The sequence below is a fragment of the Callorhinus ursinus genome, unplaced genomic scaffold (genome assembly GCF_003265705.2).
Source record: "Callorhinus ursinus isolate GAN/ISIS: 27379988/994484 unplaced genomic scaffold, GSC_fseal_2.0 scaffold54, whole genome shotgun sequence".
NCBI classification, from domain to species: domain Eukaryota; kingdom Metazoa; phylum Chordata; class Mammalia; order Carnivora; family Otariidae; genus Callorhinus; species Callorhinus ursinus.
In genome coordinates, this window is record NW_027397116.1 from 17,331,319 (window position 1) to 17,347,088 (window position 15,770).

The following is a 15,770-nucleotide window of genomic DNA, read 5'->3' on the forward strand; positions in this document are numbered from 1 at the left end:
ATTTACATATGTATATATCTACATCTCTGTCCATATTTCTAGTAGATATTTTAGATATATAAATATATTAGTGAGTTTCTTTATGATTGCTCATATCTATTGCTAGATAGACAAGTGCATATACATAAACAATATACATACATGCAAAATAATGTTATTATACACATTTGCTATAATGGTTATTTATGTCAATAGTAAGGCTTATTATTATTATTATTGTAAGATTTTATTTATTTATGGGGGAGAGAGAGAGAGAGAGAGAGCATGAGCGGGGGAAGGGGCAGAGGGAGAAGCAGACTCCCTGCTGAGCAGGGAGCCAGATGTGGCTCCATCCCAGGACCCCTAGATCATGACCTGAACTGAAGGCAGACATTTAACGACTAAGTCACCCAGGAGCCCCAATAATAAGGCTTATTATTAATATAATTACCATGATTGTTTTACCAATATCATACTATATTTATATAGTTTTTTATGGGTGTAGTGCTTTGGATTTCTTTGGGGTCAAGACTAATGTGTCTTATTGTGAGCATGGTGGTTTTGCTCAATTTGATTAGGTAAAAATGTAATTCACATATTTACATGTCCACTTTTCAAAACAAAGACAACAATTCCAAATTCACTTTAAAAATATTTTATCAAAACTAATTTTATTATAAAATTCTTTATTGATAGCAATAAAACTTAATCTCGGGGAATATTATGTGGACTAACATACAAACATGAATATAGTTGTCACCTCTTAGCTTATCATTTTCTGTAGCCAATATGTAAGCTTTATAATTAATTACAAATGTTCTTCCAAACATCTTAAGATGACATTTTTCTTTAAACCTACTTTCAGATATTTTTGTTACTCAAAATTGTTTTAGACACCTGCTTACTTTCTAATGTTTTTAGCTACAGGCAAAATTTCATCTTGTTAAAGATGATACTTGTATGTTTCTTATTTGGGAATGCTATAACAATTCGGTCTCACACTATCCTGTAAAAACTCTTAAGTATCTTATATCACATACCTTTCTACTTACTGATGTAAATAAAAGTGAGAAACAATGTAATCTGTTAATACTTGTGAGTATTTTTGTGGCGTACGTATGTATTTTTGTGGCATACGTATGTGTGCATATGTGTGTGTGTGCTTGTTCATATTACAATGTAGGCAGAGTTGGGAGAGACTGAAATCAACTATTTCTTTTTGTTATTAAAAAATAGCCATATAACTATTACTAGATATGAAAATTGATATTCATGCATAACAGCTGAAAGCCAGTCAAAATTCTAGATGCAGAAGTATTTATGCAAGGGAGAGTAATATTTTTCAGTGAATAAATATGTATCAGATGCCACTTAAGCCAAAAAATTATTAGGAGCTTATGAGAGATAATTCAAATGTCTGAACATATTTTAAAGCTTTAGTTGTTGTTAACAAAGTTTGGTGGATACGACAAATGAATGGGCTCTGGTTTATTTGATGTATTCTTCCTACTCTGTTCATGGAAATGTAGACTGCTGAAGTCCAAATTCCATTATAGTGGCTAGTACTGACTGCACAAATATTTGAAATGAATCAAAGTAAATTTGTTTCTGTTTTCCATAGATAATGACATTACCAAATTGTTTCTTATACTTCACATAAGTATATATTTTAATTAATCAAGGAAAATGAAAAAGTTAGAAATTTTTATCCAAATTCTGCCATTATTATTTTTCTTTATTGATCACACTTGATTTTGATTGATTTTGAAGGATAATAATATATTTCAAAGTTTAATTTTAGATCAGCAGTGGTCAGAGTGATATTAAAAAAAATCATTGGGGTGCCCGAGTGGTTAAATCAGTTAAGCATCCGACTCTTGATTTGGGCTCAGGTCATGATCTCAGGGTCCAGAGATCGAGTCCCACGTTAGACTCTGAGCTCAGCCTGGGGTCTGTTTGTTCCTCTCCTCTACTCCTCCCCCCACTTGCTCTCTCTCTCTCTCTCAAATAAATAAAATCTAAAAAAACCATTTAATTTTCATGTTATACCTTTGATTAAAACCATTCTTATCTCTTTTGGCGTACTAAGTGATCCTATTTCATTATGCATCACAATCGAAGCAGCTGTGTCATAATTAGCACTTATATTTACATTTTTATTAGTTTTTGAGTTATACTTAAGCTAACTAAAATTTAGAGCTCAAAACTATTAATAAATAGGATAATAGATTCACTAGTAATCATTAGTCCTTAATTTTAAATGGAATTGTTGAAGATACACATTGATGCAGCCTAGTGTGCACATCATTAAGAATATATGCAAGGGCTGACATTCAACCAAGACAATAAGCGTTTTTTAAAAAAATCACATTGCCAAGACCAGTATCGGACACTACACTCTTGAGATACAACTGAGAACCAATTCCTTCACAGCAATGAGATAGCTAACTCCTTAATATGTGTTTTGATTTCAAATGGCCACTCAGTTTCATCTCCATTCAATACCTACCTGTCTTTTTAATGCCATACAGATACACCAGTCTAAAGCAATCTCTTGCCATAACATTGGTAAAACGTTTTAGGCATAGAAATCGAAAGACAATATATTCTCCTTTAAGTTCTGCATACACTCACTGTGATTGTAAACATAAACCTATGTTGATAATGTCTTCATTCAGATCTCTTTTTCTAGCAATAGAGCATGTCTATATAAATTATAATGTATTCCATATTTTATACTTTATATTCTGTTCATCTTCACAATCTTAGCTAAGTAATGCATGTTTCAAAATGCTTACATATTACACATTTATTGGTTTTCAGATGTTATCATCATCAGTGTTATTTTATTCAATTATTGATCTACTTAAATATGTCTAGAACATAAACTACCTTATAAATTTTAGGAATATAGACTTCTAGGATTGCATAATAATGAGGGGCTTATGGACAAGTAAACAATTTTTTTGTAATAACTCATAGTAAATAATAAGGCAGAGGTTGTACATAGGAAGTTAAGGTCATGAGAGTAAAGGCATATAATCTACTCTTGTCTAGCTAGAAAAATATCCCAGAGAAGATAATTCATATAATGACTCTTGAATACTGTTTGGAAGTTACTCATGCAGATGAGGTTTTAGAAAAGAGACTAACAAGAAAAAGGGAAAGCTACATGATCAGATATTAGGGAATCATATGGAACATGGTTTATTTGAGCATATTTAAGTATTTTAATATGAAAGAAAGGTAGGAAGATGCGGCAAGATATAAGCCTTGAAATATTTCTAAGAGTCAAATCATGAACAGCCATAAATGACAAAATAAAAGTTTTAATTTATTCCAGAGATAATAAAAATTATAGAAAGATAATAGTGGTATCATTATGAGGATGTATTAACAGAAATGGTGGAAATGTTAAATCAATATTAAATACAGTCTACTTTATTAATAAGAAACTGTGACAAATTATAAACCTGAAGTCTTGGAAGAAGAGTTGACAGATAAGAATAACTTAAAGATGGAGCATCTTTGGGAAACAACAAAGATGATGAGTTTTTGTTGTGTTTTTTTTTAATTTGTGACTTTTGAGATGCCTATGGAAAAGCAAAGTAATTATATTGCAGAAGCAGTTTAATAGTGTAAATCGTTCATAGACATTTTCTTCACTCAACCACCATGACATTGAACCCTCCTATTATGCTCTCCTCTCTGTAGCAAGGGAGAGATAAGGGGAGATTTTTGCTTCTGTGGTTCTGGATAAAGCTTAGGATGTGTCAACGAGGTACATACACAAAATTAGGAAGGTGGTTGGAGGCATGTGTATGCATGAGATTTAGCGGAAGCCATTCTCTATTGTGTGGTCACTAGTCATGGGCAGCTGTGATTTTACCAGTGTTTTTCTGCATTTTTCTGGGCCTCTGGTTTCTCCTTCCTATGGGCCAGCCCAGTGATACTTTACTTTTGGATGAGATGGCAAGTCTTGTATTTTGAGATTTTATGCAAAATACAAGAATTATTGATGGAAATATGTATACGTTTAGAGCAACAAACAAATACAAATTGCCACTAGGTTTTATGCTAACATAGGAGCTGTGAATCTAAGCCTAGTCATAGTCACCTAGTCAGCACAAAAGGAAAGATAAAATGAATAAAGCCACAATAACTCAGTGGTGATTCGGGCTATAATCCAAAAAATTGGAAAAGTGAGAAAGACTATTCGTCATTTTCACTGGCCTCTCCATCAGTTGGAGAGTCCCATTCACTACTAGGGCTTTATAAAATGTATTCCAATTCGTGGAAGCACAATTTCCAAACACAAGACAAGAAGGTACAAACCAAAGAATCCAAGTCCCTGAAATTAGGCTTTATAATCACAATGACATAGGTGTGAATTCTGGTAAAATCCTTATGAACTGTGTGACTTTAAGAAAGTTGCATAACATTTGACCCAAAGTTTCGCCATTTATCAAGTAGATATAGTAGCACTTAACTCCTAGGGACATGGAAAAGCACCATATTTTACATAAAAGGTACTTTAACAATGTCAATATCTTCTGGCTCTGTACTGGCATTTTCTCCCCATCCAGTCTGGCTTGAGTAATTAACATGGAACCCGACTGGATGGGTGCACTGAGGCTGTTAAACGTTGTGTTCAATTCAATCCTTTATCCAACAACTCCATATTGCTCTCCTATTGAGAAAGACTCTACAAGGAACAGTTATTACTATTCCTTTTTGTACAAAGATGATATCCTCAATGCACCTGAAAAACAGTTTGTTTCTGGCAAACTGCAAATGGAACACCTGCTTACAAAATACATATGGGAAGTCTGCAAAGGCTCACGTATTGGCAGCACGTTCTGCCTGGCAGTTTCTTTAGGTGTAATGATTTGGGAAAATGTGTCTTTTACAGAAACTTAATGACTTTGCATAGCACAAGTAGGTAGAAAAAATATGAGGAAACTCATAATTTTAGCACCTGTGTTTGTTTAATTCTAGCCAAAGCAACAACCTGATATGTGTTTGTGAGAAAAAGTAGAAACATATGCTTGAGAGAAAATAAATGGAAGTCTGCTGGATTTCAAATTCAAAAAAAAAAAAATGTGGCAAGGTTTGAAAAATTAAAACTATCATTCAAGGGCACAAAATGAATCCCAGACATGTCCCCCTTTTAAACACTGTCTTGAAGATTTTTTGGAGAATTCCCCAAACTTTCAACAGATGCGATTGTAGTCTGTGGTGCCTAATGAAACACTTTGGTGTTTAGGCGTCAAGATTTAGAATTGTGAATCCATACAAGAATGAATGTGGCAGAAAAAGACATTTAATTTCTTTAATGTATTTTAGAGTAGATAATGTTACATTATTCTTACTAAAAATTCTTATTAAAGATTCACAGAGATTTGTGGTACTTCCTTTTTTTAACTTTAAATTTTTTATTATGTTAAACATACATTACATCATTAGTTTTTGATGTAATGTTCCATGAGTCATTGTTTGTGCATAACACTCAGTGCTCCACGCAGAACGTGCCCTCTTTAATACCCATCACCAGGCTAACCCATCCCCCCACCCTTGTGGTACTTCCTAAAGTGTGTGCTTTAGAATCAGACATGTAGCTGAGCTGCTTATTAGGTGTTTACAATTTGACAAGTTACTTACATTTCTCAAGCCTCAAGTCTTTCATTTCTTTTTAACAGCTATATTGAGGTATAACTGATATACAAGGAACAGCACATATTCTGTACAATTCGATGAGTTTGAAATACTCAAATCTCTTTATTCTTAAAAGGACAGCTTTTCTCACTTCATAGTTTTGTGTATCAGGATAGAAAAAATACATTTTAATATAAAAAATGCATGTGTACGATACCTAATAACTGGATGTCATTTTTAATGCATTAGAAAAATCTGAAAGATAAGCTTAGGTATTTAATTGGAATAAACATAATGTCAGGTATTTTGAATAATAATAATAACTGATTTTTTGGAAACTATTTTCTTTCACTTTCACCATATTTTTACTATTTATCTTTGGCCTTGAGCTCCCTGCTCAGCAAGGAATCTGTTCCTCTCTCTGCCTCTGCCCCTCCCCCCTGCTCCTGTTTTCTCTCTCTCAATCTCCCTCTTAAAAAATAAATAAAAAAATCTTTTTTTAAAAAATACAGTTGCATAACCTATGTTTTTATCTCTCAAGGATGTTATCTTCTTGTTGAAAAGACAAGACTTAGACTCATTAAACAATGAAATGTCAAGACAATACAATAAAGTTCAGGGCTGTTTGAAACAGAAAATTCAGGCAATGTGAGTCAGAGACTAGTGAAATCAATGTAGTCCAAAGCGACTAGGGAGAGCTCCTTCCAGTCAAAATTATATTTGTAGTTTATCAGTATATTCTCCTGGCTTCTCTTCTTGCTATTTCTTGAAAAAATACGTCCATTTTATTTTTTTATTTTTTTTTTTTAAATTTTGTTTATTTATTTGAGAGAGAGAGAATGAGAGATAGAGAGCACGAGAGGGAAGAGGGTCAGAGGGAGAAGCAGACTCCCCACTGAGCGGGGAGCCCGATGCGGGACTCGATCCCGGGACTCCAGGATCATGACCTGAGCCGAAGGCAGTCGCTTAACCAACTGAGCCACCCAGGCGCCCAAAATACGTCCATTTTAAAAACAGATTTTTAGAATACAAAATGTAGGTTGTTGACCTTGGAATGGTTGCATGTGATTACTGATGAGACAACTGTCAATTAAATATAGTAGTTTTATTAGGAAAGGAGCACTTTTGTTGGTGTGTGTGTAACCAGAGACATATTTATGGATCCCAGTAGTTATCATGGCTCAATAAAAGGGTGATGATGTATCAGCATGTCATCATATTTCTCTGTGGGGTCACTACTTGCTATTTGGATGGAATAGTTCTTGATTGTGAAGGTCTGTCCCTATATTGTAGGTTTTTAGCATCCCTGGTTCACACTCACTGAACACCAACAATGTACTCCATTGTTGTCACAACACAGTCCACTCCAAGAGGGTTCCAAATACCTGCATGTGATCCAGTGATATATGAGTGATGTGTGAGAAATCTGTCCATATACATTTTGAAGACTGTCTTGAACACACACACACATATGCACAAGCAAAAATCTTGCTGCTTTTATCTGAAATTTAATCCATCATCTGTGGCCACATTTCCCTCTCCATAACACCTAAACATTAAAATAATATCTTCCAAACAAATAGAAAAGATTCAGTCAAAATACCTGATCTAAAATGTCCTTCTCTCTTGTCAGCTTCATTTACTACCTCAAGGCAATATTCTTTTAATCTCTGTTTTTAATATAGAAAATCCTACTTAAAAGATATTGGTCACATAGTGCCTTCTATTTAATTTCATAAGTTGTTTTGTTTTGTTTTTCTGTGTCACTTGGTGGTGTGTTTACTCGTGGTTTTAATTTTATTATTTGAGCACCTCATCATTAATAAAATTTTGGTTTTGTGTTTTTGTGGTTTTTTTGTTTGTTTCTTTTGTCTCTGAGAGACCTATGTATCCTGGAGTATGGAAACATAATTGTGTAGAATTTTCATATATGCATCTGGAAAACTTTAAGGTATTTTATGAGGAAAGGGAGGCTTTTTCTGTTAAATCCCCATATTGAGTACCTTCAACAAGCTTATGATAACAATTCAGATCTTACATCTCAGGATTCCCTCTTTAGAATCTCCAGAAGACAATGAGATTCTTTACTTCCTCAGAAATCTCTTATGAGTCTGCCTTTATACAAGGACATTCATTTCAGCTTGGTATTACATTGGAAATGAGATACAGTTTCCTGTATTTACCTGAGTGATAAAAGTCTGTATACAGTCTCAATGGCATATATTTATGTCTGATGCCACACTGACTACCAAACATTCAATTCCTACCTAATTCTTAATTTTAAGTTCACAAATCCTATAATTTTTCATTGGTTCTGATTATCTTGAATACATGTGTCTCAGTGTGATAGAAAAGAGCTCTAAATTTTAGGGGACGATAACAACTAAAACTGTTTTAATGTATCTCAGGTTTTTTTTTTTTTTAACCTCATGTGAAATGTGTTCCTATTATCTTTCTTGGAGAAATTTATTCCCTAGCTATAGTCCATATAGTAAAGTAATATAGAAGACTCCTGCTTCCAGATAGAATGCACACAAATGTTAAAGACCTTCCTTCTCATGCCAAAAAAAGAAAAAAAAATATGTAAAATAAACTCATACTTTTTAATGTGGCCATTCTATAAGTGATTTATGACCTGGATTTCAAAAGTCTCTCACGTACAAGCAGGGAGCCATCTCAGCTTCTCTAAGGGCAAATGCTTTCTCTGGAGATGGACAGGCAGAAGACAAGTGCTGCCATAGATGAAGAGCCTTGGACAGATAAGTTAAAAGCAACTGAGTCTTTAAGGATAGGCTGAAGAAATGGATTGGAATCTGGAAGAGTTCAACAGGCAAAAATAAATGAATGGGCTTGATAATCCATCCCTCAGACCACCACACACGCAGAAAGTATGCTTAGAAGGCAGTAGTGGGGAGGGTTTAGGAAGGATCGGGAGTTTAGAATAGTCTTAATGTGGACTATGGGTTCTAGACTCAGTGTAATATAAAGCTGAACCAAAACTTAAAAATAGGACCTAAACCACCTCACTTCAAAAACCGACAAATAAAAAGAGATTAGGTCTTCACTTGTGGTATCCTAGGAAGTTAGAGGTTAGAGTAACCATAGATTAGCTCATTTTAATTAAATCTGTGTCATAACCCCAGCTTGCCTCCACTTCATGTGGATTCAGAATAATCAGCACGTCAACCTAGGTGTCAAAGAAAGGAAAAGCCTGCACCCTCTGTAATAAACAAGCATATAATAGCTATATTTTCAGTTTTCACTGCATCTTTACACACGTATATGAAAATTTTAATATAGTATATGCAAAAGAAGGGAATATGTGACACATCACATAGAAAAAATACAACCAAAAGAGACCAATAGATAGGTGACCAAGAAATTGGAATTACCAAGTGAAGACTATAAAACAGATATTTAACTAAGTTAAATAACTTACTCTAGAAGAAGGACATAAAGGCTAAGAGAATGGGAATTTTCAGGAGAAAAATGTACCCTCTAAGAAAGAATAAATAAGAGTTTTACTACTTAAAAATAAAATGCTTGAAATAAGAAATTCACTTAATGAACTTAGAAACCTATTAAGCATCATAAAAATAAGGAATAGGAAACTTGAATAAAGGTAAACAGAAATGATCTAATATACAGCACAGAAAGAAAATATTTCATACAGTGGATCATCAGTCATTTGCAGAGCACAATCATGTGGTCTAACATAAATGAAGCCCATGACAAATGTAGAGAGGGAAAAAAGAGAAGAAAAATTTATTTGAAGATATAATAGATGACAGCTGTCTACATTAGATTAAAAACAGTAATCCACATCTCTAAGAAGTTCAGTTTTGAACAACAACAACAACAAAAAACCCAGAATAACTACCAAGAAAAGCCTATGAACATCATAGTCAAACTTCTGAAACCCATTGATAAAGAGGAAATTTTACAAAATTAGAGGAAGAAAAAAAAAACACTTTACATTGAAAGGAACAGTAATAAAAATGACAATTTACTTCTCACCAAAAACAATGAAGTCAAAAAAATTTAAACATATATATATATATATATATATTTATATTTACACATACACATTTATGTAAAATTATGAAAGAAAAAAGTAGACTGTAATTTTAGAATTCTATAGCCAGGAAAACAAATAAACAAATAAATAAAACCTTCAAAATGAAGGCAAAATAAAGATACTTTCAGAAAAAGGAAAAATCTGAGGGAATTTGTTTTCATAAGAATCCCTCCCCCCCAAAATACACTTTATAAACTTGCAAAGAAATTACTGAGAATAGAGAAAAAGTATAGCAGATGGGATTTTGATATATTGTAAAAAATGAAAAACACTGGATGTAATATATATGTTAGTAAATATAAAAAACAACACTTATTTTATTACATAGTTTTTTTAAAAAGAATGTGAAAAAATTTTAAAAAAATAAAAAAGAATGTGGACTACTTAAAGTGAGTGCTTTTCTCTGGGAGCTCGCTGAGGAGCGGGGCCCCGGTTCTCGCCCCTGTGGGGTGGAGATTAGGCGGCCACCATTTTCACTCTCATCCACCAAAGCTGTACGGAAAGCTTGCAGGGAACAAAATATGAGGAATTCTTAATCTCAGGAACAAACTGAGGGTTGCTGGAGTGGTCGGGGGTGGGAGGGAGGGGGTGGCTGGACGATAGACATTGGGGAAGATATGTGCTACGGTGAGCGCTGTGAATTGTTTAAGACTGTTGAATCACAGATCTGAAACAAATAACGCAACATATTTTAAGAAAAAAGAAAAAGAAGAAGATAGCAGGAGAGGAAGAATGAAGGGGAGTAAGTCGGAGGGGGAGACGAACCAGGAGAGATGATGGACTCTGAAAAACAAACTGAGGTTTCTGCAGGGGAGGACGGTGGGGGGATGGGTTAGCCTGGTGATGGGTATTGAGGAGGGCACATTCTGCATGGAGCACTGGGTGTTATGAACAAACAATGAATCATGGAACAGTACACCAAAACAAATTATGTAATATATGGTGATTAACATAACAATAAAAAAATTTAAAAAAAAAAAAAGCTCCTGAGAGCAAACCCAAGCAGATTACTTAGCCTGTACCCGGCAAGGGCGGGGCAACTCTGCCTCCGGCAAAGACATTTGGAAACCACGGCAACAGGCCCCTCCCCCAGAAGATCAGCAAGAACAGCCAGCCAAGACCAAGTTTAATGATCAATGAGAAAGGCAGAGCTCCAGCACTAGGGGAATACTGCGCATAGAATCCATGGCTTTTTTACCATGATTCTTTAGTCTTTTCAAAGTTAATTTTTTTAACTGTCTTTTTTTTTTATTTTTATTTTTCCCTTTTTCAACCAATATCTTATCAATCCCTTTTTTAAAAAATACTTTTATTTTTCATTTTTAGAGTCATATTCTATCCCTTCATAATGGTTACCCTTATTTTTGGCATAAATATATAAGTGTTCTCTCTTTAAAATTTTGAGATACAGTTTCTTCTAACAGATCAAATTATACCCTAAATCTCTAGTGTATGGCTTTGTTCTAGTCTCCTGCCGGATCACAGTTTCCCTTTCTCCATTTCTTTTTTTCTTTTTAAGTCCTTTTCTTTCTTTTCTCAACCAACTTTTTATCTTATCAATTCCTTTTATAAAATTTTTTATAATTTTCATCTTTATGGTCATATCCCATCCCTTCATCATATTAACCCTTATTTTTGTACATATGTAAGTTTTTTTTTCTTTAAAATTTTGGGAGGCACTTTCTTATAACAGACCAAAAGACACCCAAAATCTAGTGTGTGGCACTGATCTATGCATCAGCCTGATCATATTTGATCATATTCTGTTTTTTGTTTTGTACATTTTTGTTTGTTTTTATCATTTTCTTATTCGTTTTTTTTTTCTTTTTCTTTTTTCTTTCTTTCCTTTCTTTTTGCTTCAAGTCTCTTCTGATTTGTTTAGAGTATATTTTCTGGGGACATTGTTACCCTGTTAGCATTTTGTTCTCTCATTCATCTATTCTCTTCTGGACAAAATGACAAGATGGAAAAAAATCACCTCAACAAAAAGAACAAGAGGTAGTACCGATTGCCAGGGACCTACTCAAAACAGACATTAGTGCGATGCTGGAACTAAAGTTCAGAATCATGATTTTAAAGATACTAGCTGGGCTTGAAAAAGCATGGAAGTTATTAGAGAAACACTTTCTGGAGAAACAAAAGAACTAAAATCTAACCAAGTTGAAATCAAAAAGGCTATTACTAAGGTGAAATAAAAAATGGGGGTGCTAACTGCTAGAATAAATAAGGCAGAAGAATCAGTGATATAGAAGACCAAATGATGGAAATTAAGAAGCTGAGAAAAAGAGAGATAAACAACTACTGGATCACGAGGGCAGAATTCGAGAGAAAAGTGATACCATAAGACAAAACAACATTAGAATAATTGGGATCCCAGAAGAAGAAGGAAGAGAGGGGCAGAAGGTATATTGGAACAAATTATACCAGAGAACTTCCCTAATTTGGAGAAGGAAACAGGCATCAAAATCCAGGAAGCACAGAGAACCCCTCTCAAAATCAATAAAAATAACTCAACACCCCAACATCTAAGAGTAAAACTTACGAGTCTCAGAGGCAAAGAGAAAATCCTGAAAGCAGCTCAGGAAAAGAGATATGTAACTTACAATGGAAGAAGCATTACCTTGGCAGCAGACCTATCCACAGAGACCTGGCACGCCAGAAAGGACTGGCATGATATATGCAGAGCACTAAACGAGAAAAATAGGCAGTCAAGAATACTCTATCCCACTAGGCTGTCATTGAAAATAGAAGGAGAGATAAAAAGCTTCCAGGACAAACAAAAACTAAAGGAATTTGCAAACAGAAACCAGCCCTACAAGAAATATTGAAAGGGGTCCTCTAAGCAAAGAGGGAGCCTAAAAGCAACATAGACCAGAAAGGAACACAGGCAATATACAGTAACGGTCACCTTTCAGGCAATACAATGGCACTAAATTCATATCTTTCAATAGTTACCCTGAATGTAAATGGGCTAAATGCCCCAATCAAAAGACACAGGCTATCAGATTGGATAAAAAAACAAGACCCATCGATATGCTATCTGCAAGAGACTCATTTTAGACCCAAAGACAGCCCCAGAAAGAAAGTGAGGGGGTGGAAAACCATTTACCATGCTAATGGACACCAAAAAAAAGCTGGGGTGGCAATCCTTATATCAAACAAATTGGATTTTAAACCAGGAAATTAAAGAAGAATTTAAAAAATTCATGGAAACCAATGAAAATGAAAACACAACTGTTCAAAATCTTTGGGATTCAGCAAAGGCAGTCTAAGAAGAAAGTATATAGCAATATAAGCCTTTCTCAAGAAATAAGAAAGGTCTCAAATACACAATCTAACCCTACACCTAAAAGAGCTAGAGAAAAAACAGCAAATAAAGCCTAAACCCAGCAGGAGAAGAGAAATAATAAAGATCAGAGCAAAAATCAATGAAATAGAAACCAAAAGAACAGTAGAACAGATCAATAAACCAGGAGCTGGTTCTTTGAAAGAATTAACAAGATTGATAAACCCGGGGCCAGACTTATCAAAAAGAAAAGAGAAAGGACCCAAATAAATAAAATCATGAATGGAAGTGGAGAGTTCACAACAAACACCAAAGAAATACAGACAATTATAAGAACATATTATGAGCAACTCTATGCCAGCAAATTAGATAACCTGGAGCAAATGGATGCATTCCTAGAGATGTATCAACTACCAAAACTCAACCAGGAAGAAATGGAAAACATGAACAGACCTATAACCACTAAGGAAATTGAAGCAGTCATTAAAAATCTCTGAAAGGCAAAAGCCCAGGGCCAGATAACTTCCCAGGGGAATTCTACCAAACATTTAAAGAATAAATACCTATTCTCCTGAAACTGTTCCAAAAAATAGAAATGGAAGGAAAACTTCCAAACTCATTTTATGAGGCCACCATTACCTTGATCCCAAAACCAGACAAAGACCCCATCAAAAAGAATTACAGACCAATATCCTGATAAACATGGATGCAAAAATTCTCATCAAAATACTAGTCAATAGGATCCAACAGTACATTAAAAGGATTATTCACCACGACCAAGTGAGATTTATCCCTGGGCTACAAGGTTGGTTCAACATCCACAAATCAATCAACGTGATACAATACATTAACAAAAGAAAGAACAAGAATCATATGATCCTCTCCATAGATGCAGAAAAAACATTTGACAAAGTACAGCATCCTTTCTTGATCAAAACTCTTCAGAGTATAGGGATAGAGGGCACATACCTCCATATCATAAAAGCCATTGAGGAAAAACCCACAGCAAATATCATTCTCAATGGGGAAAAACTGAGAGCTTTCCCCCTTGAAGTCAGGAACATGGCAGGGATGTCCACTATCACCACTGCTATACAACATAGTATTAGAAGTCCTAGCCTCAGCAATCAGACAACAAAAAGAAATAAAAAGCATCCATATGGCAAAGAAGAAGTCAAACTCTCACTGTTTGGAGATGTTATGATACTTTATGTGGAAAACCCAAAAAACTTCATCCCAAAACTGCTAGAGCTCATACAGGAATTCAGTCAAGTGGCAGGATATAAAATCAATGCCCAGAAATCAGTGGCATTCCTATACACCAACAACAAGACAGAAGAAAAGGAAATTAAGGAGTCGATCCCATTTACAATTGCACCCAAAACCATAAGATACCTGGGAATAAATCTAACCAAAGAGGCAAAGGATCTGTACTCAGAAAACTATAAAATACTCATGAAAGAAATTGAGGAAGACACAAAGAAATGGAAAAACGTTTCATGCTCATGGATTGGAAGAACAAACGTTGTGAAGATGTCGATGCTACCTAGAGCAATTACACATTCAATGAAATCCCCATCAAAATACCATCCACTTTTTTCAAAGAAATGGGACAAATAATCCTAAAATTTGTATGGAACCATAAGAGATCCCAAATAGCCAGAGGAATATTGAAAAAGAAAAGCAAAGCTGGCAGCATCACAACTCCGGACTTCCAGCTCTATTACAAAGCTGTCATCATCAAGACAGTATGGTACTGGCACAAAAACAGACATATAGATCAATGGAACAGAATCGAGAGCCCAGAAATGGACCCTCCACTCTATGGTCATCTCATCTTTGACAAAGCAGGAAAGAATGTCCAATGGAAAAAAGACAGTCTCTTCAACAAATGGTGTTGGGAAAATTGGACAGCCACATGCAGAAGAATGAAACTGGACCATTTCCTTATACCACATACAAAAATAGACTCAAAATGGTTGAAAGACCTAAACGTGAGACAGGAGTCCATCAATATCCTAAAGGGGAACACAAGCAGCAACCTCTTCGACCTCAGCCATAGCAACTTCTTCCTATAAACATCATCAAAGGCAAGGGAAACAAGGGCCAAAATGAACTATTGGAATTTCATCAAGATAAAAAGCTTTTGCACAGCAAAAGAAACAGTCAACAGAACCAGAAGACAGCTGGCAGAATGGGAGAACATATTTTCAAATGACATATCAGATAAAGGGATAGTATCCAAAATCTATAAAGAACTTATCAAACTCAACACCCAAAGAACAAATGATCCAATCAAGAAATGGGCAGAAGATATGAACAGACATTTTTCCAAAGAAGACATCCAAATAGCTAACAGACACATGAAAAAGTGCTCAACATCTCTCAGCATCAGGGAAATCCAAATCAAAACCTCAATGAGATACCACCTCACACCAGTCAGGATGGCTAAAATTAACAAGTCAGGAAACGACAGATGCTGGCGGGGATGCGGAGAAAAGGGAACCCTCCTCCACTGTTGGTGGGAATGCAAGCTGGTGCAACCACTCTGGAAAACAGTATGGAGGTTCCTCAAAAATTTGAAAATAGATCTGCCCTATGTCCCAGCAACTGCACTACTGGGTATTTACCACAAAGATTCAAATGTAGGCATCCGAAGGGGTATGTGCACCTTGATGTTTATGGTAGCAATGTCCACAATAGCCAAACTGTGGAAAGAGCCAAGATGTCCATCGACAGATTAATGGATAAAGAAATGTGGTATATATATAA